Source organism: Apium graveolens, chromosome 2 (assembly GCF_009905375.1).
Source record: "Apium graveolens cultivar Ventura chromosome 2, ASM990537v1, whole genome shotgun sequence".
NCBI classification, from domain to species: domain Eukaryota; kingdom Viridiplantae; phylum Streptophyta; class Magnoliopsida; order Apiales; family Apiaceae; genus Apium; species Apium graveolens.
The window spans coordinates 222,477,428-222,487,492 of NC_133648.1; the positions used below are offsets into that span (position 1 = coordinate 222,477,428).

General features: G+C 39.9%; 1 non-coding gene across 1 annotated transcript; it reads left to right on the top strand.

Annotated features, from left to right (window-relative positions):
* Positions 1-8,405: 8,405 nt before the first annotated feature.
* LOC141710300 (small nucleolar RNA R71) lies at positions 8,406-8,512 on the top strand. The gene has a single exon (XR_012570827.1). It is a non-coding gene; the product is annotated as a small nucleolar RNA R71 (small nucleolar RNA).
* The last annotated feature ends 1,553 nt before the right edge of the window (positions 8,513-10,065 follow it).

Here is a 10,065-nt window from a genome sequence, read left to right on the forward strand (position 1 = left end):
TACCTATCTCAATTTGAAAATCCTTTAATTAACCAGCACACATATAAAATCCATTTCACAAATCATTCCATTCGAGATAGGTACCTTTCGAAGTTATTTCTCCCCAAAACAATTTGAAAAAAGTGATTTATAACTACAGGGGATACGTAACTTAAAATGTTTATGTTCCTTTACAAGAATAAAACATTTAGCTATTCATATGCACTGAACCATAAAAGAATGGTCAGGGGTACTTGCCTTGCAACGCTTTACAAAACCCTAAGTAGCTTTCACGCTGACTTCGATCCTGGGAAAACTCGACTGGGATCTACAAATACAGAGTACCCTAATTAGTTATACCGACATGCTTGATATCCTCAAATCCTAATAACCCAAATCCGACAACCCGACTCGTATTATTGTTATACACATAATCATGTAATCACATCTCTCGAACATAAATAGGGGTAACATGTAGAACATAATTATGTACGTTTACAAATATATTTATAGAAAATTTTGGCAGCAACTTCTTTATTTATAAGACTACCCATCGATTATAATCGACGTCAACAATTCTCAACAATCCACATTTTCATTCCATACCAATTCTATATTCACGCACAATTTATTTTCGAAAACATTTTATACGAATCATTTTATTTATTTATAAGGTTTTGGACTCAGAACATCGTCATCACCGTCCACCGTTGACTTACCGAAGTTCATCGTCAACGGCGGCACCATTTATTGGCGCCCGATATAATACGGGTTCCCAAATAAATTACGCCGATTAACATTATTTTTACCGCAACAAAACTTTATTTCACGAATATTAATAAAAAATTCCCTGTAGTACAGAAAATAAAAATTCAATTTCCAGTCACCAAACCAAACTGCACAAACAGGCCTAACAGAAAAGGCCCGAAAACATCCGGCCCAACTGCAAGCCCAAAACAACCCAAAGGACAGCCCAAAAGGACAATCCAACAGCAACACAGAACAGGGACAAGGAGGCACGTGGCCACGCGCCGCCCCAACTCACGCCACTGTTCAAACACACACGCATACACAGCCACAACGCACACACAATCACAACACATACACATGCGCATACACATCTATATATATAGATATACATACAAATAAGCAACAGGACCACCAAGCTCACCGGAATAATTTCACGGCGGCGACAATCGAGCTATGAAGCAACAGGGACAAAAGAACAGGGAAGAGCAGGAGCAAATGGAGCAGAGAAATCGCGAAGAAACGCGAGAGAGACCGAGATGGAAGAAGAAACAGCCGAGCACAGGGGTGAAAGAAAAGGGGGTGGGGTTGTTTTATTCTTTTGTTTGACAGCTGCCGCACCAGCCAAAACACATGTGTCCCCCTGCTTTAAAAAATCAACACGTATAATATAGGATATGTATACAAGGGTTTCATGACTCGGTTTGTCCCGGAATTAAAATTAACGAACCTGGTTGTACGAAAAGTAATTTCAGAAAATTTCAAAAATAATTTCAAAAGGTCATAAATATCCCGGAGTTTAAAAAAACATAAATTTCGATATTTTTTAAAATATTTTTTAAGGTGCACTTTGTACCCGCTTTTTGACGAATAAAGAAACGACGCGCGAGTGATACGAATCCCGAAAAATTCTAAAATAATTTTAAAATTCTCAGAATAATACGAACTTAATAAAATATAAGTTTCATGATTTTTTAATATTTCCTGAATTAAATATGGATTTTACCAATACTTATACTCAGAAAATTATTTAAAAATAATTAATTAATAGAATATTGATTTCTCAATTTTATAAAGTCCTAAAAATAATTATTAGCATTATAAAATTATAAAACCAATTTTAGAAACAATCCAAGTATTTGTGAAATTAAAACTGCAATAAAATCAGTTTTACAAGCGAGATAAAATCGTATGACTCAGTAATAAATCACACAATTTAATCCCACATATCAACAGATCACAAATAGGTAAATAAAAATCAATAACTGCTGCCAAAACCATTACACACATTTGATTTAATTATTTAAACCTTTATTACACTTTAAATATAAAAATAAAAGAATATACACGAGTCGTTATACCTGATTTCTCCTGCTCCTGTTGTGATGGACCAGCCTCCTCGCCCAACTGAGATCTCCATGTAGTCCTGCTCGACTGAGCTGCCCCAGCAGCTGGCCTCCCTCAGGTAGATAGTAAAAATAATAACCAAGTCCCTTCAAATCAGGCTTGCCTCCATCCCACTCTTGCATTCTCGCCAAAGTGGTGATGTTAATCAGAGCGCTCGGAATCTGGAGCTGCTCGTGTGCTGGCCAATGGACACCAACTGCCACATACAGCTTCGTCACAATGGACGCATAGGGTATAGAACCCGTGGTACTCCCTCGAAAAAATCTCAGAATACCCTGGTAGATAACCATCCCAAGGTCAACATAATCACCCTGAAGAATCCCCCACAACGATCGTGCACACTCCACAGTCACATCATGCACATGAGAAGATGGCATAATATTAGCACAGATAAACGCATTCCATGCACGAGTAAACATGTTCATGCTCGAAGCAGGGAACGTGGAATAAATAGTCGTGCCCCTCTTGAACTTTCAATGGGTCTCAGGCACATAAAGAGTAACAACTCTCAAATCCAAATCAAAATCCTCTGGAGTCTTATCGTTCCAGGTGTCCTGACCGGGCTTCCTTGCGGGTTTCTCAATCACCCTCTTTATCGTATCAGCACTGTACTCCACCATCATCCCCCTAACCACAGTGAAACCATTCTTCTCCGCCTTTGCATTAGCATAGAACACTCGAACAATATTCACAGGCACAGCAGCGGGTGCCTCGTAAAAAGCAACTAAGCCCATCTCCAACAACTTACCATTTTTCCCTGATGGCAGAAAACCTCGCTCCTTTGTTATAGGCTTCCAAAGAAGCCTCGTATACTTCGCTTCAGCCTCGGGATTCGAAAACCTCGGCCTCACACCACCTGCACTTGAAGAATCAGTGGTGCTGCTGCTGACTTGAGTTCTTTGTCTCTTAGGTGCCATTGGGATTGAATAAGAGCGAATAAAAGATAAGTGTTTGAGAGAGAATTGTGTTTGAGAATTTGAGAAGTGGTGAAGAAGTTTGTGTATAAGTGTATGTATGTATAGGGTGTGAGAAGAGAATTAGATATGGAATAGAAGTGGGAATTGATTATGGGAATAGTGGGAATAATGGGTTTAATTTGGAGAGGGAAATTTGGGATGTGAAAGATTAAAAATTGGGTGGAAAATGATTTTCTATTAAAAACCCCGATTTTCTCTTCACAAACTGCTATTTTTTTTGAATTGGGACCTCAGCGTGGCCGCGCGCTAGACCAGCGCGGGCGCACTCACCTTCTTCCAAATCGGCGTGGCCGCACACTAGATCAGTGCGAGTGCGCTCACCTTCTGCCAAATTGGCACGGTCGCGCGCTAGATCAGCGCGGGTTCGCTTGATTTCTGGAGTTCCAGCACGGTCGCGCGCTAGATCAGCGTAGGCGCGCTCAACTTCTGAAGTTGGCCCTGAAATTTCTGTTTTTCTGATTTTTTGTGTTTTTCTCTTTTCTTCTTGCTTCCTTTACCTACTAATGTACAACAAACTTGGTTGCCTCCGAAGAAGTGATTGCTTTACGTTGTTAGCTTGACGTAGAAATGTGAGATCAAACGGACAATAAAACGACACTAACCACCTCACAGTTTTCCGTGTCACCATAGTAATGCTTCAACCTCTGACCATTTACCTTGAATGCTTGGCCCAGATCATTCTCAAAAATCTCCACCGCTCCATGTGGAAACACAGTTTTGACAACAAACGGCCCTGACCACCTTGACTTCAACTTTCCAAGAAAAAGACGGAGACGAGAGTTAAATAAAAGAACTTGTCGCCCTGACATAAATGATTTGAGCACTAGACCCCTATTGTGCCACCGCTTGACTTTGTCCTTATACATTTTGTTGTTTTCATATGCTTGAAGTCGAAACTCGTCGAGTTCATTCAATTGAAACATCCTCTTCTTTCCAGCTGCATCCAAATCAAGATTCAACTTCTTCAAAGCCCAATACGCTTTATGCTCTAGCTCCACCAACAAATGACACTCCTTACCATAAACCAACTGAAACGGCAACATTCCCAATGGAGTCTTGTATGTTGTTGTATACGCCCAAACAGCTTCATCAAGCTTTAAAGACCAATCTTTTCTCGATGGACACACAACCTTCTCTAAAATGCGCTTGATCTCTCTGTTAGATACCTCAGCTTGACCATTCATCTGAGGATAATAAGTTGTGGAAATGCGATGATTCACCTTATATCTTTGCATCATAGCAGTGAACTTGCGATTACAAAAATGCGACCCCTCATCACTAATTATGACTCTTAGAGTTCCAAATCTTGTGAAAATCTGCTTGTGAAGAAAATTAAGCACTACTTTCGCATCGGTTGTTGGAAACGCCTTAAATTTAACCCATTTCGACACATAATCAACTGCCAACAAGATATACTGATTGTTACAAGATAAGACAAATGGCCCCATGAAGTCGATTCCCCAAACATCGAAGACTTCAACCTCGAGAAGCACATTAAGAGGCATCTCATCCCTCTTGGACATATTACCCAAACGTTGACATCGATCACATTTTAAAATGAACTGATGAGTATCTTTAAACAAAGTCGGCAAAAAAAACCTGCTTGAAGAATACGAGCTGTTATCTTTTATCCACCATAATGTCCTCCATGAGCTGTTGAGTGGAAATCTCGCAAGATCCCCCCCCATTTCACTATAAGGAATACATCTCCTGATGATTTGGTCAGCTCCTTGTCAAAAAAGAAATGGCTCATCCCAGATATACCACTTTAATTTATGCAGAAACTTCTTCCTTTGAGCATATGATAAGTCGGGAGGCATGATATTACTCACAAGGTAGTTCACAATGTCTGCAAACCATGGTTCTTTCTCTTGTACTCCAAACAGCTACTCATCGGGAAAAGACTCATTTATTAATGTCTTATCCAGTGAAGTTGCAATTGGATCCTCCAAACGTGAGAGATGATCAGCGTCTTGATTTTCAGTCTCTTTTCTGTCCTTGATCTCTAATTCAAACTCCTGGAGTAAAAGAACCCATCGAATCAATCTAGGATTTGAGTCCTTCTTCGAGACGAGATATCGAATGGCAGCGTGATCAGTGAAAACTATCACCTTCGCCTTAAGTAGATAAGATCAAAATTTCTCGAATCCGTAGACGATAGCCAAAAGTTCTTTCTCCGTAGTAGTATAATTCAGTTGAGCACCATTAAGAGTCTTACTAGTATAGTAGACTACATGAAATATGTTGTTCTTTCTCTGCCCAAGAACTGCTCCAACTGCATAGTCACTTGCATTTCCCATCATCTCAAAAGGTTCACTACAATCGGGTGCAGTTATGACAAGTGTTGTGATTAAACTCTTCTTTAAGAACTCAAAAGAAGCTACGACCCCGTCATCAAACTTAGACGGGACATCCTTCTCCAGAAGATTGCATAAAGGTTTAGAAATTTTTGAGAAGTCCTCGATGAACCACCTGTAGAAGCCTGCATGACCAAGAAAACTGCGAACTCCCTTAACAAAAATTGGTGGGGGAAGATTTTCGATGACCCCCACTTTGGTTTTGTCCACCTCAAGACCCTTACTAGAGACCTTGTGCCCAAGAATAATGCCATGTCGCAATGCACCATAAAGTGACATTTCTCCCAATTAAGAACCAAATTGGTCTCAACATACCTCTTGAGAACGTCGCCTAGATTCTTCAAGCACTCACCAAATGAATCACCAAAAACAGAGAAATCATCCATGAACACCTCCACATTCTGACCAATCGTATCAAAAAACATAGCCATCATGCATCTCTAAAATATGGTTGGGGCTCCACATAACCCAAAAGAAACTCTTCGAAAGGCGAAAGTACCAAATGGACAACTGAAAGTAGTCTTCTCTAGATCTTTTGGAGCAATGCAAATTTGATTATAACCAGAATAACCATCCAAAAGACAATAATACTCATGCCCATCCAATATGTCAAGCATCTAATCAATAAACGGCAGAGGGAAGTGATCTTTTCTGGTGGCCTTATTGAGCTTTCTGTAATCCATGCAAACTCTCCACCCCGTGACTGTTCGAGTAGGAATTAGCTCATTCTTCTCATTAGCAACGACTGTGATACCTCCTTTCTTTGGCACACACTGAACTGGGCTCACCCATAAACTATCAGAAATGGGACAGATGATCCCTGCATCCAGCCACTTAAGAATTTCCTTCTTCATGACCTCATTCATGATTAGATTTAGCCTTCTCTATTGCTTAATAGTAGGCTTACTTCCTTCCTCTAGCAGAATTTTATGCATGCAATATGAAGGGCTGATTCCCTTGATATCTACTATACTCCAACCAATTACTGATTTGAATTCTCTAAGAATTCTCAAAAGCTTCTCCTCGGCGCTACCTGAAAGGTCAGATGCAATAATAACAGGCAGAGTAGATGCATCACCTAAAAATACATACCGTAAATGTTTAGGTAAAGGCTTATGCTCAAGAGTAGGTGCTTCCTCAATAGATGGCTTGAGGCGCTTAGGAGCTTTGTTCAACTCCTCCATTCCCATAGATTCAAAAGGAATATCAATCTTCCTCTTCCAGGGAGAAGCATTCAGAAATTGCAACTGCCCATCCCCTTTATCATCTTCACTATCAGAATTCCCCAACAAGGCCTTCTCTAAGGCATCAGACCTTAGCAATTGATCGAGTTCTGAAGTAATCACAGAATCAACCAACTCCACTTTTAAGCACTCTTCATTTTCTGTAGGGAATTTCATGCCATTGAACACATTAACAGTTACGTCCTAATCCATCACACACATGGTGAGCTCCCCCTTCTACACATCTATCAAGGTTCGACCAGTAGCCAATAAAAGTCTTCCCAAGATTATGGGAATCTTCTTATCTTCCTCAAAATCAAGAATTACAAAATCAGCAGGGAAGATGAGTTTATCCACCTTGACCAAGACATCCTCCACAATATCTCGTGAATATGTAATAGAAGGGTCGGGCAACTGCAAAGTCATATAAGTAGGCTTTGGATCAGGAAAGTTTAACTTCTTGAAGATTGACAAGGGCATCAGATTGGTGCTAGCTCCCAAGTCACATAGACACTTGTCAAATGACACCTTTCTAATGGTGCCTGGAATAGTGAAGCTTCCAAGATCTTTAAGCTTCAGAGGCAACTTCTGTTACAGCACAACACTGCATTCCTCCGTGAAAGCAACGGTCTCTAAGTCATCAAGCTTCACCTTCCTAGAGAGAATACCTTTCATAAACTTCGCGTAACTAGGCATTTGTTCAAGAGCTTCAGCGGAAGGTATGTTGATGTGAAGTTTCTTGAACACCTCCAGAAACTTCTCAAACTGCTTATCCAACTTTTTCTTCTGCAGCCTCTTATGAAATGGAGGTGGATGATAGATCTATTTCTCCCCTGTAATACCCTCAGGAGGAGTGTGCTCAACAGTAGTCTTCCTTGGTTCCACTTCTTCTTCTTCAGCCTCAACTTCAGATTCTGGAGTCTTAGCTTTTTTAGGATTCACAACCTTACCAGACCTCAATGTAATTTCCTTAACATGCTCCTTAGCTTCCTTCTTTCCTGGCACTTCAGTATCGCTTGAAAGTGTGCCAGGTTGACAATTCAGTAATGCATTAGCAATTTTCCCAATCTGATTCTCCAAGGTCTTGATAGACGCAGCTTGGCTCTTGCACATGAGCCTCAACTCCTCCAATTCAGAATTTTTATAAGCTTGCGATAGCTGCTGAAGTTGAAGTTGTTGCCTAGGGGCATGTTGCTGTTGCTGAAAACTAGGAGGGTTATACTGCTTTGCTGTGTATGGCTGATAAGATTGTTGCACCGCATTTTGATTATTACTCCAGCTGAAGTTAGGATGATTACGGTTATTTGGATGATAAGTGGCTGGAGCTTGTTGTTGTGATCTCTGAAAGTTGCTCACAAATTGAGCTGATTTGCTAGAAATAACGCACTACTCAGTTTCATGCACCCCGCACAAAGCTCACAAACATTAGTGATTTGATTAACTCCATCTTCGCCAAAGTGTCCACTTTCATCGTCAAATCTTGAAGTTGAGCAACTATAGCCGTAGCTATATCCACTTCTAGAATTCCTGCTACTTTGCCTTGCAACATTCTTTGCGTAGTATTCTGGTATTCATTAGCTGCCATGAACTCAATCAACTCATAAGCTTCATTATAGCTTTTGGCCCATAAGGCTCCACCAGACGCTGAATCGGGCATAGGTCTAGACTGAGCGCCCAAACCATTATAGAAACAGTTTATAATCATCCAATCAGGTATGCCATGGTGTGGGCACTTTCTTAGCATCTCCTTATATCTATCCTAAGCCTCATACAGAGATTTTCCAGTTTGCTGAGCAAACTGAGTAAGAGCATTCCTGATTGCAGCAGTCTTCACCATAGGAAAGAAATTAGTGAGAAAATTTTGAGCAAGATCCTCCCATTTGGTGATAGACCCTGGTGGTAGAGAATGTAACCAGAACTTTGCTTTATCCCTCAGAGAGAATGGGAAGAGTCGTAGCTTGATAGCATCTTTAGTCACCCCATAAACTTGAAAGTGTCGCAGATCTCGATGAAATCCCTGATGTGCATGTTGGGGTCTTCTATAGGAGAACCCCCAAACGGAACTGAGTTCTATATCATCTGAATCGTGCTCGACTTGATCTCAAAAGTGTTAGCCGAGATGGCTAGTCTGATGATGCTCGACTGAATATCATCGATCTTAGGCTGAGAATACTCCATCAGAGCCTTATGATTTTCTGCTTGATCTCCCATCACTACTAGAGCTGGTTCCTCGACTTTCTTTTCTTCTTCTTCTACTTTCTCTTCATCCTAAAAAACTTCCCTTCGAATCACTACAGCTTTTTCCTCGGTTTGATCCAGATTTCTCTTACGAGCCCGCGAATGCATATGCATACACGCTCGCTAGAGAACCTGAAACACGACAAAGAAAGGAGTAGGTAAGTAACAATGTCCGAGTCAATGAACTTTAATGATCACTGATGACAAACACATAAACTAAAAGTTAACACTGTGTCCCGGGCAGCGGCGGCAAAAACTTGTTAGTCGCTAAACACGCGCTAAAATTCACGCAATTATACGCGTTCGCTAGTAGTATAAGATATAAATCAGATTTGTTCCCACAGAGACTGGTTTAGCTTAACTTTGTGACTTATGCACTTATGCAACAATGATATGGCTATTATTCGACGAATAACAACTTGGGTTTTGATTATACTACGATTAACTATTGAGAATTATACTAGAGAACATTAACTAAGGAGAGTAAAGAGAATTGAATAATATATGACATAAACATGGGATTCTAGCTTCATTAAGTACTTCATTCAATAGCCTTTTCGTTATTAACCTTAGCACACAATGGTGATGACACTAATCATATAACACGAAACTGATAAACGCCAACTTTTGTTGTACGAATACCATACTACCAGACATCCACTAAAGAGATAGAAGCTGAATAGACACCAATTATATTGAGACCCTATATGTCTATAGAATTTGACAACATAACAGTTTAATGCACAAGTTATCTATTGCAATTACATAGGGAAAGTAAGATGGTTAAAATTACCTACGAATCATGCATACAATAACACATAAACCAATGCTAGCATGGCAAGTTCTAAATCCTTAAATTAACTTTCGCTTTATTAAGAATTAACACACTATCTTATAAGTTCGCGACGCTCATAAGACGAATAAGCACAACCAATACTAGGTTATCATACAATCACCACACACTAAGGCATCGAACAAATCAACTAAATAAATTTATAAATAAATCCGCTAGAACCGCACGAAAATGATTAGCCCATAATAGGACTCATCATCAATATGGGTTACTATAAAAGCGTGGTATAATAAATGTAGTCTTTATAAACAAATAATAAATAAAGTACGTAATCCAGAGTATTA